The following is a 20,526-nucleotide window of genomic DNA, read 5'->3' on the forward strand; positions in this document are numbered from 1 at the left end:
TCGAGTTACGTCTTATATCCTGAGTAACCCCTTTTTGTGTCTCGTTCAACACGCTAACAACCATTTGTTTTTTCATACAGCATACAGAACACATGAAGTCCATTTCATATCACGACAAAGGAAAACACATGTTGCACACGCATTCATCGTAGCGTTTCATAATAGATTTCAATACTTCATATTTCATAGTTCATCATCATACATAGCATATCATTATTATCATAACATACCATTCTTACCATTTCATAGCATAAACATAGAAATTCTATCTAACTTCCTTACCTCAGGTCCGAACAAAGTAAAAATGAGAAAAACTTCACAACGAGCCTATAATCATAATCAAATAGTTCTCTTTATAATTTTATGAGATTTCTCGTGCCCAACACATATACCCCATGTGTGCATGGTGCAAATTGTTCATAAATTCTAAATATGCACATTTTTCACATAAAAAAATAAAAGTATAATGTTAATTCTACCTATTATCCATGCATGGTTACAAAGTAAAAGTTATATGTTTGAATAATAGGCATATATTTGAACGTAAAAGTGCATTTGCATGCGACATGCATACGTGGGGAGCATTGTTAAAAAGTGACGCCTAAAACAATAATTTCTACATGCTCAATTCTAACATCTCCAAGTAAAAATTCAGCAACATTTTCTTTTTACCATTATTTATTTAAGTCTCAAAGTTCATTTAACAAATTCATTTAACCTCTTTAAATTTCTCATAAAAAAATATCTACATTTATTATTTTAAATTGCTTAGAAACAATAAAACCTGTAATTACTTAGAAATACTTATAAAGTTTCATGTTTCCCTTAGAAAATAACATTTTTTTCTAAATTAACAAAATTACAAGATTAAATGTGATAAAATATAATTTTAAGTGTGAGAAAAATATATTTTCACTTGTATTATTTAAGACTTAAATTATGTAGTGTATATCCATTACTTTTAAACAAAATAATTATTTTTAACTTAATAGCTTAAACTTTCAGCAACTATTTATTTATCAAATATCATAAGTTTGGATAAAAACTATATTTTCTTCATAAAATATTAAAACAAACCTGTAGGTATTAATTGAGTAACCCCATTCAACTCATTGTTTCACAAAAATTCCTCACCAAATATACACAAAATCAGCAAGTATAATCATCATGAAATTCACTTAATTATCCTTTTTAAAAGAATAAAGACACACGCTTCATTTAACCAACTAACCTAGCATGTTCTTAATATGTATAAGTGACAAAAAATAAACAACAAAACATGCCTCACACCCCGTAGGCCGAAACCTATAACATATTTTCATTCCTTATTGTTTCCAAAACCCAAGAAATTCTTAGCTTGCTCCTAATATCACAATTGATCAAAAGATAGGAAGAGGAATAAAACTAACATGCATAGAGATAAGAAATCCTAACATGTTCCTATGTTCAAAACAATGAACATATGTACAACTATATTGGTACCATGCATAAGAATCCTAAGTCCGCAAAATATAAGCACAACACATAAACAAACGTAGCATGCCTTAACCTATTACTACATCATAAACACATACCATTCTCCTAAACATGTTCATCAAATTCATGGATTCAACAACAAGAGTTCAAATCATGTATCATGCCGAAAACACATAGAACCCATTAACAAAATCTCAATATTTAAATCCATCATTCAATCAAAACTCTTTTTATTCACAAATTAAATTAATTAAGTAATAAAATAATTAAATACACACATTTTCTACCAAACAATTCAAACAAATAAAAAAATAATTCATAACACTTAACAATTAAGATAAAGCAAAACACAAATGTATAAAATTAAAAAAAAAGTTTGGTGCACTACAGGAGAAGCATTAAGCAATCTAGCATAGCTGATTCAACCATGGAAGCTGAATACATAGCGTCTTGTGAAGTAGCGAAGGAAGCGGTTTGGTTGAGGAAGTTCTACACTGATCTGGAAGTTTTTCCAGATATGAATAAGCCACAATCCTATGTTGTGACAATAGTGGAGCAGTAGCATTCCAAAGAACCTAGAAGCCACAAGAGAGGGAAGCGTATAGAAACAAAATACCATATAGTAAGAGAGATTATACACCGAGATGATGTGACTGTTATGAATTTAGCGTCGGAACAAAACCTAGGTGACCCGTTAACCAAGACTCTTCTTGCAAAGTCGTTCATGGGTCACATGCACAATATGGGATTAAGGGAAATGCATCAATTGCTTTGGGGGAAAGTGAGAGATTGTTAGGATTAATGCCCTAAAGGCATGTAAAGCCATTTTATTAGTTTTAAATAAAAGTACAATTTTATTATATTTGAATGTTATAATTATTGTTTGAATTAATTCTATAATCATATCAAGAAAATTCCCTATTCATTATTGAGAGTATGATCTTGTATTAGTACGAGAGAATTAAGATCATATATAATGAATAAAATAGTCAGTAACATATTAAAGTAAGAAATCTTTAATGAATGGTTACTAGTATAGTTGCTAAGAATACGAGATGCAAGTAATCAAGATTCAGATTACTGATGTGGATAGACATCTTAGTCAATGTGCTGTATATAATAGAAATTATGTATGACAGACCAATGTGAATTAATTACCTTTATAAACTTGCCGTTTGACATAAAGATTTAATTCTTGTCATAATAGATGATCATTTGTAGATCAGTCTAAATCTTAAGTATTCATGAACTCCTGTTTATGTTTATTTGATCTTTTGATTCACTCGTTAAGGTCTCTTAGAATAATGAGGCTAATGACATTTGTTTTGGAGATTGTAGAGTCCAAGAACTTTACTTAGCTAATTGTTAGTAGTATTATAATATGTTTAGTGTTATCTTTGTTACTATGGATTTTTGGTTCAGACCGGGAATTATTTGGACACTCATAGTAGTACTTATAGATTTTCTAAGTTTAATCTATAGTTTAAGAATATTAAGTATAACCTAAGGTTTGATTAATGTGACTGATATTAAGGATTATATTATTATATTATAAGGTTTAGACATCAACCAATGGGATTTTAAGCACATGTTATGAATGGTAATTAAGGATTAAGTATTTTTGGGGATTAAATTAAATAAGGGTAAAGTTTGAATGTTATAGGGTCAGTCAGCAGCCTTGAGTACGTTGAGGGCTTAGTCAAGGTTGTTTACTCCATTCAAACTTAGCTAAAAATGTGTAAATTTGTGTTTAAATATTCAGCGTATGCCGATATATCGCAGCTATAGGGGGCGATATATCGCAGCACGTAGATACGGAAAACACGAATCGATGCACGGTCGCCTCGGGAACAAAGGTCCAGGCGATATATCGCCTCCACCAGCATGAATTCAAATACTTTTGAATTCTTTTCCTTTCAGCCATTCAAACTCCTTCAACAGTCCAGCATCTTTTGAACGAGTTTTCAGCCTCTGCTGAACGATTATTCAAATGATTTTCACTTAAAAAGCCATTATTTTTATTCAAGTAAAATCAAGATATTTTCATTCCCAAACTCTATAAATAGGACCTAGTACCCAGCCATTATTCACCATTTGCTCTAAGTTCAGAGGCTGCTAGTGTTAAGTGAGTGTGAGAGTGTAAACACTTGGTTTGGGGAAAAACTATAAGCTTAAACATCATAAGCTTATCAAACACTTTGGGAAGTGAGTGCTATAGTATTTCGGTGGATGTTAGATTGATCTTGCAATCTTTGAGGTAAACCCAAAACTCTAGTTCCTTTCTGTATTTTTATGTTATTTCCTTTCTCAAAACCTTCTACTCAGTCCCCTAACCTTATTCTTATTTTGGTTAGGGAATCCAAGCTTTTAAGCATATAAGTCGGTAAGTATGTTTTCTATGGTTTAGTCTTTCCATCTCTTTCATTTCATCTCCTTTCTTTAGACTTACTCTTTCTTATGGTTTTAGGAGTGTTCCAAAAGTCCCAACTCAGTCCATAATCCCGGTAACTTTGGTAAGGAAAATAGGCTAGAATTAATATGTTATGTGCTTATGTTATCTATATGTTTTATGTTATTAATGTGTTATGTTTTGTTATGAATATGTTATTGATGTGTATGTTGTAGGCTTGGGCTTATGCCCTATTTGACTAACAAGACCCCAAAAAAAGATTGTGGGCATAAGCCTATTTAGCTGGTAGGACCCCACTAATCTCATGGGCATAAGCTTGTTTAGTCTATGGGACCCCAAGTAATAATGGCCATTATAATAAGTGAATTATGTGTTATGATATGTCTTTATGTTTTCTTATGAAATTATGTATATGACTATGTGTTAGGTTTTCCTTGCTGGGCATTAGGCTCACTCCTTTCTTTTTATGTGCAGGAAAATAAGCTTAGAGGCGGTAAGATTCGTGGCGCTTGGAGGATGTGTATCGATGATGAATGGAGTCAAGGGGCCGAGCGTTATTCGATTCGAGGATGTAGTCTCACTTCTTATGTTTTTAATGGTTTTACATGTATTTTCCGCATTATTATGTAATGTCTTTTATTTTAAATCATCTTTTGTTTTTAAAGACAATGGGATCCCATAATCCTCCTTAGTATTTTGTTTATTTGTAAATAACTCTTATTTTGCAAGTTACTCAATAAATTATGGTATTTTCGTAAAAATGTAAGTTTTATGTATAGTTTCGATAATGGTCCAATTAGTCTAGATTAGTGGGTCGTTACAGAGATTCAATATCATGGATGGCTGGGAACATGAATTATAATATTGGAATCTATGCTTTCCTAACAGATCGAATATTGGTTCCCTTAAAGGTTGATTCTGGAATTGAATAGTTATTGAGCTCAAATCTATAATTACATTGTAGATTAATTATTCACTTGTGAATTAATGGTATTTAAGGATCTAGAAGTAATTAGAAGGATAAAACTATAATTTTGACCAGCTCTAATTAATGAACTAATAATGGACATAACTACATATATTGATTATATTAATGGACTACTAGAGAAAACTCTGTAAATATAATTCTATAAATACTTAGAGTGCGATTCCATAGTTATAGTGGTGTAATCATGGAATTAATAAATAAGATTATTAGATTAAAGAGTTTAATTAATAATCTGGTTTATTGGAGCTTCGTATTATAGGTCCATGGTCCTCAGATCACCTCTGTCCTACACAATCAAGGGTAAGGATGTCAAAAGAAAGATTTCTTTAGAGAAATGACTAAGTTGCAAAGTAATTAATTTTTCAAGGCTAGGAAATAATTATTTGATAATTATGGGTAATTGATTAATTGTGAATTAATGAATTATTTAACTATATAGTTTTATTTTGAAAAATTATTGGTTAAAACTAATATTAATCTTGTTTGGATTAATATAAAGACAGAAAATAATAAATATCTTATTTATAATATGATATTTATCTATTTAATTTAAAACTGATATTTTAAGATAAAGTTAATTTTGAATTCACTGATATTTATGTTGGAATAAATATATTGTCTTAAAAGTTGATTAATTAAACAAATGAGAAAATTAGGGCAACCCTAATAGGGCTGGGCAACACACACTGTAAAGTATAGTGTGAGGCACCTAGCATCAGGAATTTTATCCCTGAGATTTGAATTTTGAATTTCAAATAAATTTGTTTAATCAATTATTTAATTATTCTGTTTAAATATGATTTAAATAGATAATTAAACGAAAATATCTAATCAATTTTAAATTGAATTATATTTTAATTAAATAAAGATTATTTAATTAGATTAATTATCTTTATAAATATGATATACGTGATATTCAGAAAAATGATGGATAATTAGACTCTCTCTAAAGCGATAGTTTTCTCCAAACCTGAAAACTATTCGAAACCTTCTCTCTGTCAAAACTCTCTAGATCTCATGTGTTGAGTACATCTAGGGAGTCACATAAATCAACCTTTTGAATCCTACATGCCTACACACGTCCTTGTGTGATTGAGGATTGATATGGAAGATCAGGGTGTGAGATCTCAGAACACTGGAAAGGAAGATCGTTGATTTATACAAAAAGACTCAAGGACACTTGATTGGCTACAAGAAGTAATTCGTGATATATTTGTATGTGATTTAATATTTATATATGTATATGATCCTGAATGGTATTAATATTTATTAAAATGGGTCCATATATTCCGATGTGTACCTTTGATTTCATCATTTAATACCAACATATGAAGGTATAGATTCTATCTCTATCAAACTACGTCCTCAGCCATATACATCATTGAGTCCCCAAAACAATTGATTGTTGCCGAAACATTCTAACAAACCTTAACGCATGAATCAAATGATCATATGACATATATAGGAGTTTATAGTAAACTCAATATTAAGATCATTGTGTATATGATCACCATTTGATGTGTTTGATTAATACTATGATTTTTTTTTTTAAACAAGCATTAACAAATCACTTCTGGTCCAGTTCTACATACTCTTAGCATGCAAAGTACCTCCACTAAAGTGTCCTACTACATGAGTAACACGAATCTAAGTCACATGTATTCATAATACTAGTAGACCGTACTAGCAGTAATTAATCTAAAGATTCCATAACTTTATTTTATTGTGATCTTTTTAAGTTTATTATCTTAATCTCGATCCTCCTATACCAATATGAGATTAAGACCACATAGATAAACTTTGGAATTTTCTAATATTCACTTAATATTATCATATAGAATCGGACATAGTCTATATATATAATAATTCAATTCAATTATTTATTTCATTTAAAATATTTGTCAACTACAATTGCTTTCAACTACATAGTCTATACATCAATTATGTAAAATTGTCTTGTATTCAATGATACTTCATTTCATGTGATTTACACTCTCATGATTTCTAGTTCTTCTAGAATAGTAGTATCTCCATTTCTTTTGCAATTAGATAATAGTTGTTTATTCTAGTCTGAAAACCTTTCCAGAATATCAAAGAACTTAACTAAATCAAATAGCCTTTTAACTGCTCGTAGCTGTTATATATCATCTTTTGTGGTAAAACATATAAATTTTAAATGTCTAACACATTTCCAAAGTAATGTGTTTCCTCCACAGTTATGGAATGTGATTTTGATATAAATCTTTGAAGATTTAATATCATATCATCCATTAGGATTTTAGGTCTCTGCCTAAATTCACATACATATAATCTCTATTATATTTAAGATACTCCAAACTAAGTCCTTATTATTATTCAATGACTCAATCCATAATGGATTGATAACTGTCGAATATTCCCGCCATTTAACAAATGTCAATTCGAAAATATATCATTTGATACATTAAACAGTCTATCACTGAGATCTAGGAATAACTATCTCATATCCTCTTTTCTAGTAAAAGAATAAATGGTCATTTATCATTTAGATAATACACCCTCCTTACAGGGAAGGTAAAATGCCTTTTTGGGATTTTGTAAACTTAAATATTTAAGTTTCTTATCTATATAAGTTGCTTGAGAAAGAGCCTAAGGATTGTTCTTTCAGTCCCAATAGGATTGAATGTATAGAACATTCTTGGCTTTTCTAAATCCATTATTTAGAAATGTTCAGCTAACCATTTCTTTTCTATTGATGATTTCTGTACATCATTCCTAATGATTAGAACATTGTCAATATCAAGAATAAGAATCACAACAGAATCTTTCTGGTGGAGATCTTCAAATGATTTCATCATGTCAACCATTCCAATAAAGACTACTTAGACATTCATTTAAATCAATCTCATAATCCATGCATAAAGCAGTGGACAAGAGTATATAAAAAAATTCAAGTTTGGTTACAGTAGAAGACATATATTCAAGTAATAAATTCTTCTTTCTGTTCATAGCCTTCGCCTATTAACCTAACTTTGAAAAGTCTGTACTTTCCTCTGTTCTCCTCTTCGTCTTGAATATCTTGTTTCAAACTGAAGTTCAATGAACTTTACTTGGATGTTCAAGAATCCAGATATCATAAAATTCCAAAATCCATTTCTTAATTCATGGTGTTTCAACCATTGTTTTCTGTAAAAACTTTTTCATTTCATATACTAGTATGTGAATGAAGTATAGTCAGATTTGTGTTACACACAATTTAACTATCTTTACATTTGTAGTGGAGTAGTTACTAACTAACGCTCTCACTACAACTATGCCTTACATAATTTGTTATATTCTCTGGTTCTATCATTGTTAATTATTAGTAAATTTCTTACTTGACTTGTAGTCATTATATCTAGTACGAATTAACTAGAAAACATAGTGATTATAATAATTATGCTTCATTAAAGTAGCATTTAAAGAGATACAAACTATTTTGTAATCGTTTATGATTAATAAACTTCTTCATGGAAAATTTTCAATTTATTCACATAACTAATTGTGAATCCAAACTTCTAAGTCTTCGATGTTGTACTATCAACCATGTACAGAGTATAACAAGTGTTAGAATTATAGAAATAATAAAGGCGATAATGATTTCTCATTATCTATTTAATCTTATCCAATATGATTATATTCAATTTCTCAAATACTAATTTTGATTAGCATTCTAGTTGTATGTGAATTGGGTTTGAATTCCAAGTTCACATGCAAATTACTTGAATTCAAAATTCGAGTTTAGACTTCCTTTTGATCAGATCAAATAAGTCTCTAAGTGACTTTATTTTGAATGTTGCATAAAATTTATTGAAATTTTCTTTGCATTCAATAAATGTTTAAACAAATCTAAAATAGATGTCAATCAATATTGACTTACTATTTATTATTTCTTTTAGCTCTGAACGTTAAAAGGTTCAACATACATCTCTATGTATTAGCTAAACGATTATGTGATTTTTTGAGCCTTCATTAGAGAAAGGTCTTTTGGTTAACTTTAATTAACAGACTATATAAATAAGGAGAGAACCATTGAATGGTTGCAATAAAAGACTGTCTTTTATTTGTTTTATGTGTCTAATTAATTACAAACCAATCCAAAAAAACATTCACACATGTGTATCACTTAATCGAGGTTGGAATAAAAAAGTCTTATTAAATCTATGATTTGTACAATAGTGAACAGTTCATAATTGTCATTTATACACATTGATGAAATAGGTGGAATAAGAATATTTCAAAAAATAACTATTGAATTTATTATTAAAAAAATATTATATTTGTTCATTCATCAAATAAGGAATCTAAAAAACATTGTTTCTAGAAAAAGAAATTATTAATTTCTTTCATAATGGAAATCAACTATTTCAAAATGACAAAAAAATTTAAATTGTTTTAAACTAAACAAAATAAATTTCTAAAATAATCTTTTCTTTATTCAACTGTCTTCATCATTTCTTCTACGCTTTGGTTTCAATGCAACTACTATTTTTCTTAAAAGATTTATGCATCCTTGAAAATAAGAACATATGAAAAATATTATTAGTGGACTAATTTTGAATCAAGCATTTAAACATATTAAAGAAGAGTTTTTGAGTAAATCGAATTTACCCCGTATTTCAAAAACTGAGCATGTGCCATAGCATCATCTTTTATCATGGACCACATCTCATATGCAATTTCAATAACCATATATATTTCTTTAATGTCGCCATGCATGATCGATAACATGCATTGATGTGCCAGGTATTCGATCTCATCCATTCACCATATTTTTCATGTTCATCAAAGCTAGATGAAAAACTTGGTTCCTCTGGTGGTAGATCATAGATCACTCCATACAAGTTTTGTGTTCTGAAGACAATGTGAATCCCATCGTACCATCTTCTCATGTGGTTAAGAATAAATGGAATCCTTTCCAAGAGTTTGTCAATGAGGTGTGTTTGATTTCCCAAATTTTTAAGTACAAGATTCAGATTAAGAGAATTAACCGTTGTCCCTGGAAATAAATGTATAAAATATAATGAATTAAAACATATAATAAATATGATGTATGAATGCAACATAAAAAAACACATAAAAAATATACTAAACAACGATAAATTAATTTTAAAAGTCAATGGACCGCCTTAGGGTAGGTCAGACTAACCCCAAATTAATATTGAGACAAATCTCAATTTCACAAGTGAAAAGTTAAAAATGCCTTTTTTCTCTTTTGACTTATAAACTACCGCTAGTTTGGTCAAGATGGACTAGTCGTGCTCGAAAGCCTAGATACACCTTTGGAGTGTAACTAATTATTTTGTATCAATGACTTAACTCAAAAGTGTGCCTTAGGGTCAGTCAAACTAGAAATACTTCACTATAACGCCCTGGTTACCCCATAACAGTGACGGTGAACGGTGAACCAGAAATTTGACCCACTACCCGAGTCCTTTGGTTAAAAACGTGCATCTAAGTGTTATTAACAGGCAAAGGTGGAAAACCAATAAAAATGAAAGGATATATTTTATTAAGTACATAAAACTGTTCATGGGCCCATAAAATCTTTTACAAGTTATTTACAACTCAAAATGGTCATTACTGTTCCAAGTTTACAAACCTGCCGACCTAAGCGGCAAAAATAGGGTAAACCCCTAGTTCCTCTGAGAACTCCTTGGCCGTGGTGGTCAAGCGGCCACATATGTACACATCACCACTTAAGATCTCCACTCAAAGCTGGGTGAGCTTTTCTTTCACTTTATCTGCACCACATAGCACCCATGAGCAAGGGCCCAGCAAGAAAACACAATATAACATGATATAATATCAACAATGATCATAATAATCATTCAGGACTTTTAGTCCAAAACAAGTAAGTGACAGTCGCAAAAGTCACTAAGTTGGGTATAGCTCCCTTTAGCCTTGTGACGATAGGGTCACCGGGGCTTAACAGATAAGTGAACCTTTCACTAGCTTAAACAGGATAGGTGCATGGTGACTAATCACCAACATAACCTTCCTCATGACCATAGAGTCATAACCCTGGAACATCGTTCCCTAGCCATGTGACAAACTGACACCTAGGCCTTAGGACCTGGCTCTGAGTAACTAGTCTTAGACTAGTCAAGTGCTTATAAGTTTCATCGACCTTAGGGTCGGTCCAACATTAATGCCTTAGAGTCATTCAACGCTAATATCGGTTAGATCTAATCTTCATTCGGCCATGCGTTCAGGACGCTTATGCCGTTTCTGACTCTTAGGTCAGTGTCCTTGACTAGTCAGTGCCATATACAAGTAAACAATATTCGCTAGCATTTAATATGCAATCAATGTCCACATTTATCAACCAACATGCCTCAACAATAATCATGCATGTCATATACACAGGGTGCCGTTTTCTTACCTCAGGTTCGAGCGAGAATTAATATAAGAACGACTCCTGAGAACGATCAACCTTTTGATTCCTTAGCAGTTACCTAATCACAACAAATTATAACCTCCATTAATAAGAATCCACAATGAAAGGGTCTTAACCTAAACCCCACTCTCAGGACCTCGAAACATGCCCACACGGTGAGTAGATTCGATATTGGGCCTTAAGGATTGAAACCCCAAGCCAAAAACACTCAAACCGGGATTCTGGAGGAACAAAGTAGCGCTACAGCACTGCTCCCTAGCGCCCCAGCGCTATTCTCAGAACCCCCAAACCGCCCAAATGCATCCTGTATAGTGCTATAGTTCCCTAGGGTGGGTGCTGTAGTGCTACCCCCAGACCAGTTTTCCCCTGAAGCTTCCTTCTTCGACTCCTTCGATTCTAACTTGATTCCAATGCTTCCAAATCCCATTTTTGGTGCCAAATGAACCCAAAAACCATCCTAACACACCCCAAGCACCACAACCATAAGAACCCCATCCAAAACTCTCAACAAAACCAAATATTCAACCTAGAAATCACAACTAAAAACTAGAACCAGAACATGGCAAACCAGAGAATTCAATGGCGAGAAACTTACCCAATGCTCAGCTTATGATGCTCTTCAATGATGGAACACACTCCCAAACTCCCAAGGCTTACTTCCCAAGCTTGAATCGTCAAGAATGGCTCAAAAATCTCAAAGGAAACTGAAGGAATGAAGGTACAAGAAAGCTTCAAGAACTTACTCTGTTTTTCCTCTTTTTCCCAGCCTAAAATGGCTTATATCTATCCTAGGGGTAAAAAGACCATTATACCGCTAGGTCAATTAAAGGTTTCTAAAGTCTCCCAAGGGCAAAATTGGTATTCCCACGTATCTCGTTAATCATAATTAACGCTCTCCAATTCACTACCAGAAAAAATGCTTTTAATAACACCGAAAATGTGTTATCTAAACATACCATAACACTTTTTGATGTGTTAAGACCGACTATGTTATTGTAGGTCAGGGTACTTTACATAACACTTTATCATTGTTATACAGATGTGTTATTATACTTTCAACGATAACACAATTTCTGTGTTATTTTACTAAAAGATAAGTGTTTAATTATGTTATTTATAGTCGATTATATAACACATTTCAATACTTATAAATTTGTTTTATACTACACTTTAGTATAACACTTTTTTTGTGTTGTACTACACTTTAGTATAACCCTTTTTTGTGTTATACTACACTTTAGTATAACACATTTTTTGTGTTTTACTGCACTTTAGTATAACACATTATTTGTGTTATACTACACTTTAGTATAACACATGTGTTATATTAGCTTAGAGAAACATAATCTATTTTTACTTACACAAAACTAGGAAAACAAATATGAAAGTTGAAGCCAAATAAGGTAACATAAATAGAATTTTATTAATTACTCAAATGTAATTACTATATTTAGTCTACTAGTCTAGGCTTAAGAAATCATATCACAACATAATTTATGCCCAATTTAGATTCCTTTATCACTAAATACAAAACAAGAAATGTATACAAAAAGTAGTGAAATACATTCTTCCATTCTAAAGGCCTCAACTACAAATGTTGTCAAGAATTGCTCCAAAGAAATCATCTCAATATACCTGCACATTGTAAAAAAAAAGTCCTTTTATTATTAAGAACATAAGACTTAAGCTAGTTTCCACCTGTAAGCATATAAAGTTTAAATTAAATTTGTAATAACTCCAAAACTTGACGAAACAGCAGGGTATAGCAAGATGTACTACCATGCAAAACAACAACTGAAGCAACAAAACATGCAACTGAAGCTAAGAGATGAACGAAGACTTTCTTCTTTATACCTTGACAAGGGCTGATGAAAGTCATCTTTTTGTTGGTAGGTCATCTTCTAACATGGTCATATCAGCCTATTAAGAAAGAAAAATCTAAGCATATGAATTTTCCACAAAACAAACAGTTAAATTCAGAAATGAAAGTGAATGAGAAAATCAGAGAGGATAGAGAATGAATGAACTGAACTTTATTGAAATATGTAGAAGTGTTAAATAGAAAAAGAGAATACATCACTTATAATGAGCTAAAAATTAGAGTAAGACTAACAGATTCATAGAAAACCATAACAGATCTAGCAGCTACCACTTAATAGATAAAATTTGTAGTAATAAAAGTACTACAATCTTTCCATTAATCATTTATAGTGTGCATAAGGGAAATAAAAAGCCCACCTGTTCAGATGATGTTAGAATGCCCTGTATAAAGCCCTGACAGTATATCCATGGAGATCAGAAGCATTGCTTGTCTCAACAATAAGGGCAGGCCATACATTCGTAGCACTACACCAGTTCCTAATAGTCCAAACTAAAGAATTCAAAGTCTGTCACACGTATCTATTATCGACAAAAAAAAATCCAATTTAAATTCAGTAGTTATCAAATGTTTTCACTGCCATAATCATAGATGCCACTAAAGCAGAAGATCATATTGACATAAGTAAGTTCATACAGCAGAGTCGAAGCTTAGTCATCACTAGGATTACCTTGCTTTCTTGTGCACCTCTTGTATTTACTATATAAATGCATTATAATCACTTAGTCATCACTAGGATTACAATAACCCCTGTCAAACATACTTAATAAATTAAACATGTTTACAATTAAAGTGTAAATAAAAGCTGCTCAAACGAATGATTTCTCTTCAATGATTTTAGTTGCTAGTGTAGGATCCTTGGGTTAAAGTTTCTGAACAACAAGCCTAAAATAAATAAACTGCTTAAGTTGCACTAGACAAAACATGAATGAAGAAACCTAACCTCAATAGAGCATTGTCTATCAAAGATAGTTAGAGCACATGTTTAGACTCTTCATAAGAAATATCATCAAAGAATTTCATTAAGTAACAAGGCACTAGGCAAATTGAAATCAGATTTAAACAACTATTTACTAGTAATACTTAAATTAATAAGATGTTCTGAGACTTGAGTACTCATCTCATAGATATTTAATTAGTGGATATGCCATTAGCCAAGTTGATGAACCAGAACAAGTAATACCACCATGTTATGTTGATGACCAAAGCTTTAAACATAGGTCAGCTAACCCATCAATAAAAACAAAATGCACAACCAAGTTTCAGTTCAATCAAATAACAAGTGAATAAGAAAAAGTACAAGGTTTTATTAGATCCAACAATGGGTGAAAAGTGAAAACAAAAATTTAAAATCAATGATACCTCAAGACAAGTCCCCAAACAGAGTCTGAAAGGAATATTTAAATCACAAAAAGTGGTTAGGGATTTTAAAATTAGACATTTTCAAATATTCTAAATAAATAACCAGCCTATACTGACCTTCAAAACTAAGACCCTAATACATGATACATGATACAAACTTACAAACATAACAAAGGAATACTTGTCCGCTTGATCATTACTTGCATACTATACAACAAGGAAGTTATACATATATGAGATTTTGAATTATGCATAATGTGTACCAGTAGGCTTGCAAGATTTTAAAGTGTGTATGCATATGTATAGATAATTTTTATAAGATATGAAAGTTCATGAAGTAAATTGACAGGGAAATTTACACATAATCACACCAAGCCAACACACTTTTATCTTAACTATTTTAACAGACTTCAAATGTAACATTAAAAAAAACAGCAAGTGCATCAGATGAGGTCTGGACTTAATAGAGCAGCAATGTGTACTACTAGGAAGGATGAAGAAATGTGTTAAAGAAAATACAAGTCATTTAGGAATTTAATCAAACAGATTCTATGCACAAATTATCACATCAAGAGAATCAGAAAAAACTTCATAGATTATTATGCAAACATGTGTTTATGAAAAAACACACATAAATTTGTATAAAAATATGCAGTAAATTCAAAATAAAAGATTTAACATACTCAACCATAGATAAATCTTTAAAAATAATCAGTAAACTCAAAGCAGAAACAAATATGAAACACACAAGTTATTCTCAAAAGTAAAATAATCAAATTTACAAACCCATTTTTAAATGAAAATAAAATCTTATCTCGGCATCACTCAACAACCCAGACATTGATATGAAGAAGGCACCACCCTTTTCCCTTTGAGCCAGTACCACGAACCCTCACCACCACCACCATCACGCCTACAAACCTGCATAACACACACAAAACATTTTCTCAAATCATGTATAAATATATAAACTTTAAATTATCCAACATAGTATATTTTTTGAGAGCCAAAAGAAAACAATAAAAACCCTAATATATAGTACCTCGGCCTTGATAGTGTGAAGCATTCTACCATTAACTTTGGTTTAAATACAGCTAACTTTGCTTTCCTGTCTTCTGATATTTTTGAGCCATGTATACTCTCACAAGAAGGTAGCAAAGTTTCAGAATCAGAATCAGATTATATTAAAAAAAATCTAAAGTCAGGAATACTGATTTATTGCTAGAGTCAATAACTTCTATTTCCCTACCAATCACTCTATATAGCCAAAATCAATATTAATATTAATCTAGAGAGCATAGAATACAACTTAAAAAGCTACTTTCTTGGGTATATAATCTAGAGAGCATAGAATACAGCTTAAAAAGCATACAAACCTCATAACAAACACAATTGTAACAATTATTACCACATGGCAATAAATGGCCTCCAAAGACAAAGCTTAGATATGTACATAAGTGGTAAGAGTGTTAAATGCAAACTGAAAATGGTGGTCTAGACTCTAGTATTGTGAATATGTCACTTACTCTGAAACTCAAACGCATCTTGATGGGCTCCAAATACAAGAGCATGTGCAATATTCATATTTCTTAAATATATATACACATCTAAATCCCAAACCAGGCATAATCTATAACAACAGAAGAAAAAGAAATCCCAGATCAGATGCAATATTCATATATTTCATAAAATTATGCATAAAACAATATGAATCTACTTTCTCTAGTATAAGTATAGTTGTAATATCACAAAGATATCTTTCAAGTATAGCTGTAACGAATGACTCTGCACATGAATATTAATGCTTTCTTTAGTTTCTTCTTCTTTAGACTATAAGTATCTAACTTTAAAATATTTCTATATCTTGGTTCCCATAGGTATCAAGTGTTTTCCTTTGTTACAGAATAAAGATTGTAGGGAAAGATAGAAGAATATCATAGGCAGAGGAAAAACACTTTATCTGAGATATAGTTGATTTCTGACCACTTTTTGGTTAAGATTGAAGGTGGCAAAATAGGTCAAACATGATAATACGACTTGAAACTTGCATTAAGTTTGCTGGTTTGGATTTTAATTATAAAGGGGTTGAATTAGTTTTAAGTTGAGGTTTCTAACTTGTATAATAAATGGGTCGTTTACAGGGTTGACTTGCCAAACTCAAAAATTATGTGTAGAAAATTAGACACATGTTTGTTTATGACTTTGACTTTATGTATTTTATGTATTTGACTATGAGATTATATTTATAGTTAGATATAGTTTTTTGTGAAGGTTTTTTTGTTTTAATCCACCATGCTTTTCAAAGCTAGCAACTTTACTTAGAAGTTAGAATTTAATTGGCTAAAGGAGTTTCAAAGCTTCAGTCTCAAACCTAAGATTCATGTCTAACTAGTAGAGAGAAATGTTTGCTCTTCTAATGAGTTAGCCATTGACTTAAAGATTATCTAAGTTAATTCTGTTTGATCATCTAGAAATAGTCTTGTACATTTTTGTGACAGTAGAGTATAAATGTTTTTTTGTTTTATTCAACCTTTTTCAGTTTGTTTAATGAGAAAGGACAATAGTTATTATTACAGCTTCTGGATAGTTAAAAGCCTCACCTTCTCTAGTACTAGTCAAGCACAAAATAATGATAGAGTAAAGAAATTTTTGAACTTTTCTACCCTAAAGTTTACAGTATATGAACTAGTTTATATAACTAACTAAACTGCCATATAGCCAATTCACTTATCAGTGATTCATTGAGAATCATCACATACTTTAATTAACTTATGAAATATATGGAATGGATTCAACTTATAGTTTAGTCCCTTCATGTTGATTGCAACTTATAGCATCTTTCACTTAAATAGTGCGTGAATGGATTCATTTCTCATAAATGGACTGGATTTATTGTGATATATTTTCTGTATAGCCCACTCAATAATCATCAGTCAAGTTAAAGATTTAATAGAAACAAAAACACATCAGATTCTCAGCACCGGGAAGATTTCCTTTTTTTGCCAGATTGACAGCAAGCTCCAAATTGTTCAACTGCAAAAAGTCAAGATATAAAATTTAAATTCCAAATATTTATCATAATCTACTAACCATAAGGATAAACCAATTTGTGATACATGCCTGCCCACTAACGAAAGGCACAATTGTTTGTTCATTAACAGTAGCCAATAACACTTGGCCCCACATGTTAATTGCGTAAAATTCCCCTAGTGACAAAGCCTCCGATGTTAGGAAAATTGGAGACTGATTCTATTTCTGTAAACTGCAGTAGCCGTCTCCAAGTCGTAAATGAATAGCAACCCAAGCTTGGTGATTACGTAGATCAAACTATACTGTGTGATATCTGGAATATTGAGCATTAAAATAATTAATATTCATGGTGCTGAATGATGGGGCATTAAAAAAATTAGTTTTTGCAAAGAGGATGGTTTATGTCAAGGCATGCAAAAAGTTGAGCGTATGTTAATAATAATGGTTTGTGTTTATATGCAATACTAAAAAGATGAATAAATGTAAGCCACAAGTTACATTAGCTTCATCATTATTCCACTTAAACTAAGCAAGCTAGTTAATTGAGGGTAGATAGAGATGAATAATAATAAAAAAAAGGAAGAAGAAAGAGCTACATGAAAAAGCTGAAAAGTAATAGACATAAAATCAGCAATTGATTATGCACTCAGAATGTTACTTACTTAATTACCATTGTAATTAAATCTTTACACTTATATGTTTCAGTTGATACCAACTCAAAGACAGCTTTTGTTACCAACTCAAAGATAGCTTTTGTTACAAAGACAAAATACTTATAAAAACAGAAGACAAGGCAATAAAGTTTATACAACATGCTACAAGAAAAAATGCTTTTAATAACACCAATATGCTTGTGGTACACAAATTTCAAATCATGGTAATGAGATGTATAGTAGCCAGAACCTGCATATGTATGGATTCAGTAGCTTATAATAGATAGAAAATCTACAATTATATGCAAATATATATGTATGAATGCAGTAGCTTATAACATAAGGTCTAAACTTATGTATATATATCTATGTATGGATACGGCTAAACAATAATCTGGCAGCCATGGAGATGAACCATAACAGTACAACCTGGCATGACTATCAATCCTTGTAAAGATGCACAGCATAAAAGGGCACACCAGGAAAACAGTAATATAAAATACAATGAGCAAATTATTCTTAGTTAAATATCCTGACTGTATAGATGAAACTAACCTAGTTGAAGTGAGCATCTGCATCAGCTTTTTCTGGTTGGTGCGGCACTTATTAACAAGCTCAACTATCACTTCATCTGTTACAGCCTGAACAGAATGGCAAAAGAACCACATTAAGTTTCAAGGATAAGTAGCTTATAGAGATTAAAAAAAGGGGACAAGTAGCTCATATAATAGATCATAGAGATGAAAAAAATTCATTGCTCATACCGTAGAATCACCAGGATTTACTGGCTGTAGCATGTCACTTAGGAGTTCCAGAACACTCTGCATAGCCTCCATCCTTGACAAGCTTCATGAAAAAAAAAATCAGAAGACAAAAAAATTTCAAAACCTAATATCTAGATCATCAACTGCATTAAAATTGTCACCTCAAACTCTCAATTTCTGTAGCCATAGTTTCATCAAGCCTTCTTGAAGCTGAATACACATATGATATGGCGATAATAATCATACACTTTTATAATTGAAAATAATAATTTAGAGTGGTCTGTCTTACCCAATCATGTGCTCCTCAAGCTTCGGCCAGTCCATAGGTGAGACCTGAATACACTCCACCAGCCAGTCCTGCCATATACATATATATATATGTATAAGCAAGAACACAAACAGAGTGAGTTTTAAATGGTTTTCAAGTAATTAAGAACATTGAGCTAATGAAGCTGCTCTCACATTTACCCCATTGTAATGATTCTTTTCTTGTGCTCTTCACCTGGCAAAGTGCAGAATTATTAACACATATTAGTTTATATTAATAAGAAGATTAATGGAATATTTATGAGTATAAATATACAAAGGACTCACCATGGCTTCAAGAGAATTTCTGTTGGTTTCACTTGAAAAGCTCAGAGTATCACCATCAAGAATAGTTGGTAATATTAGTAGCTTATTTTTATTGTTATATCTATCAATATGCTGATATGTATATATAACATACATCCAAAGCCCAAAATAGCAGTGCTCTGTAAGGCATCTCTTTTTGCAGCTAATGGGTTTGAAACTGAAAAATGATGAGAAACAATAGCCCCCAATAGTACAGAAGTTACAACTACGCAGCTAATTCAATGCCCCAAGTACCTAGCAAGAAAGAAAATCGGAAACAGGTTACAAAAACTAGATCAAATAAATAGATGTCTATAGATTTTTTTTTTTCATTCAAACATTCAATCAAACATCATAACTACATTAATTATATATTTTATAAACATTTCCATTCTCACAAATGAATCACTGATAATGGAACACCACTATCAAATACACACATTTTAAACAAAATCAGTAGTACTCAATCAAATTTATTGAAATATAAGTTATTTTGTAGAAAAAGAAAACTCATCACAGAAAAAAAAAGAGAAAAATACCAAAATGCTGAAATGCTCGGCTTGCATGGCTCTAGGCTGGATAAGGTGGTTGGGCGATGAAGAATGCCCTAACTGAAGTCTGGATGGAGCTAGCTGGTCTCATGCCAGGAAGAAGGCTTGGCCGCACACAGGGAAGAGGAGAAGAAGAGCTGGCCTCCGGTGTCGTCGTTCACCTCTGCTGTTGTGTGAGGGCTTGGGCCTGCGTGGGTCGAAGCTTTGACGCCCTTTGAAGATCCATAGCCAGCACGTGTAGGGGAAGGTCGGGCTCCATAAACACACAGGCGAGAGAGAAAGAGTGAAGGAGAGAGGTTTGGTGGGAGAAAGAGATCCGAGAGAGAGGAGAGAGAATGTGAGGAAAAAGGAGAAGGAATTGTGTCTCACTATCTCCCAAATTT

Source organism: Humulus lupulus, chromosome 3 (genome assembly GCF_963169125.1).
Source record: "Humulus lupulus chromosome 3, drHumLupu1.1, whole genome shotgun sequence".
NCBI lineage: Eukaryota > Viridiplantae > Streptophyta > Magnoliopsida > Rosales > Cannabaceae > Humulus > Humulus lupulus.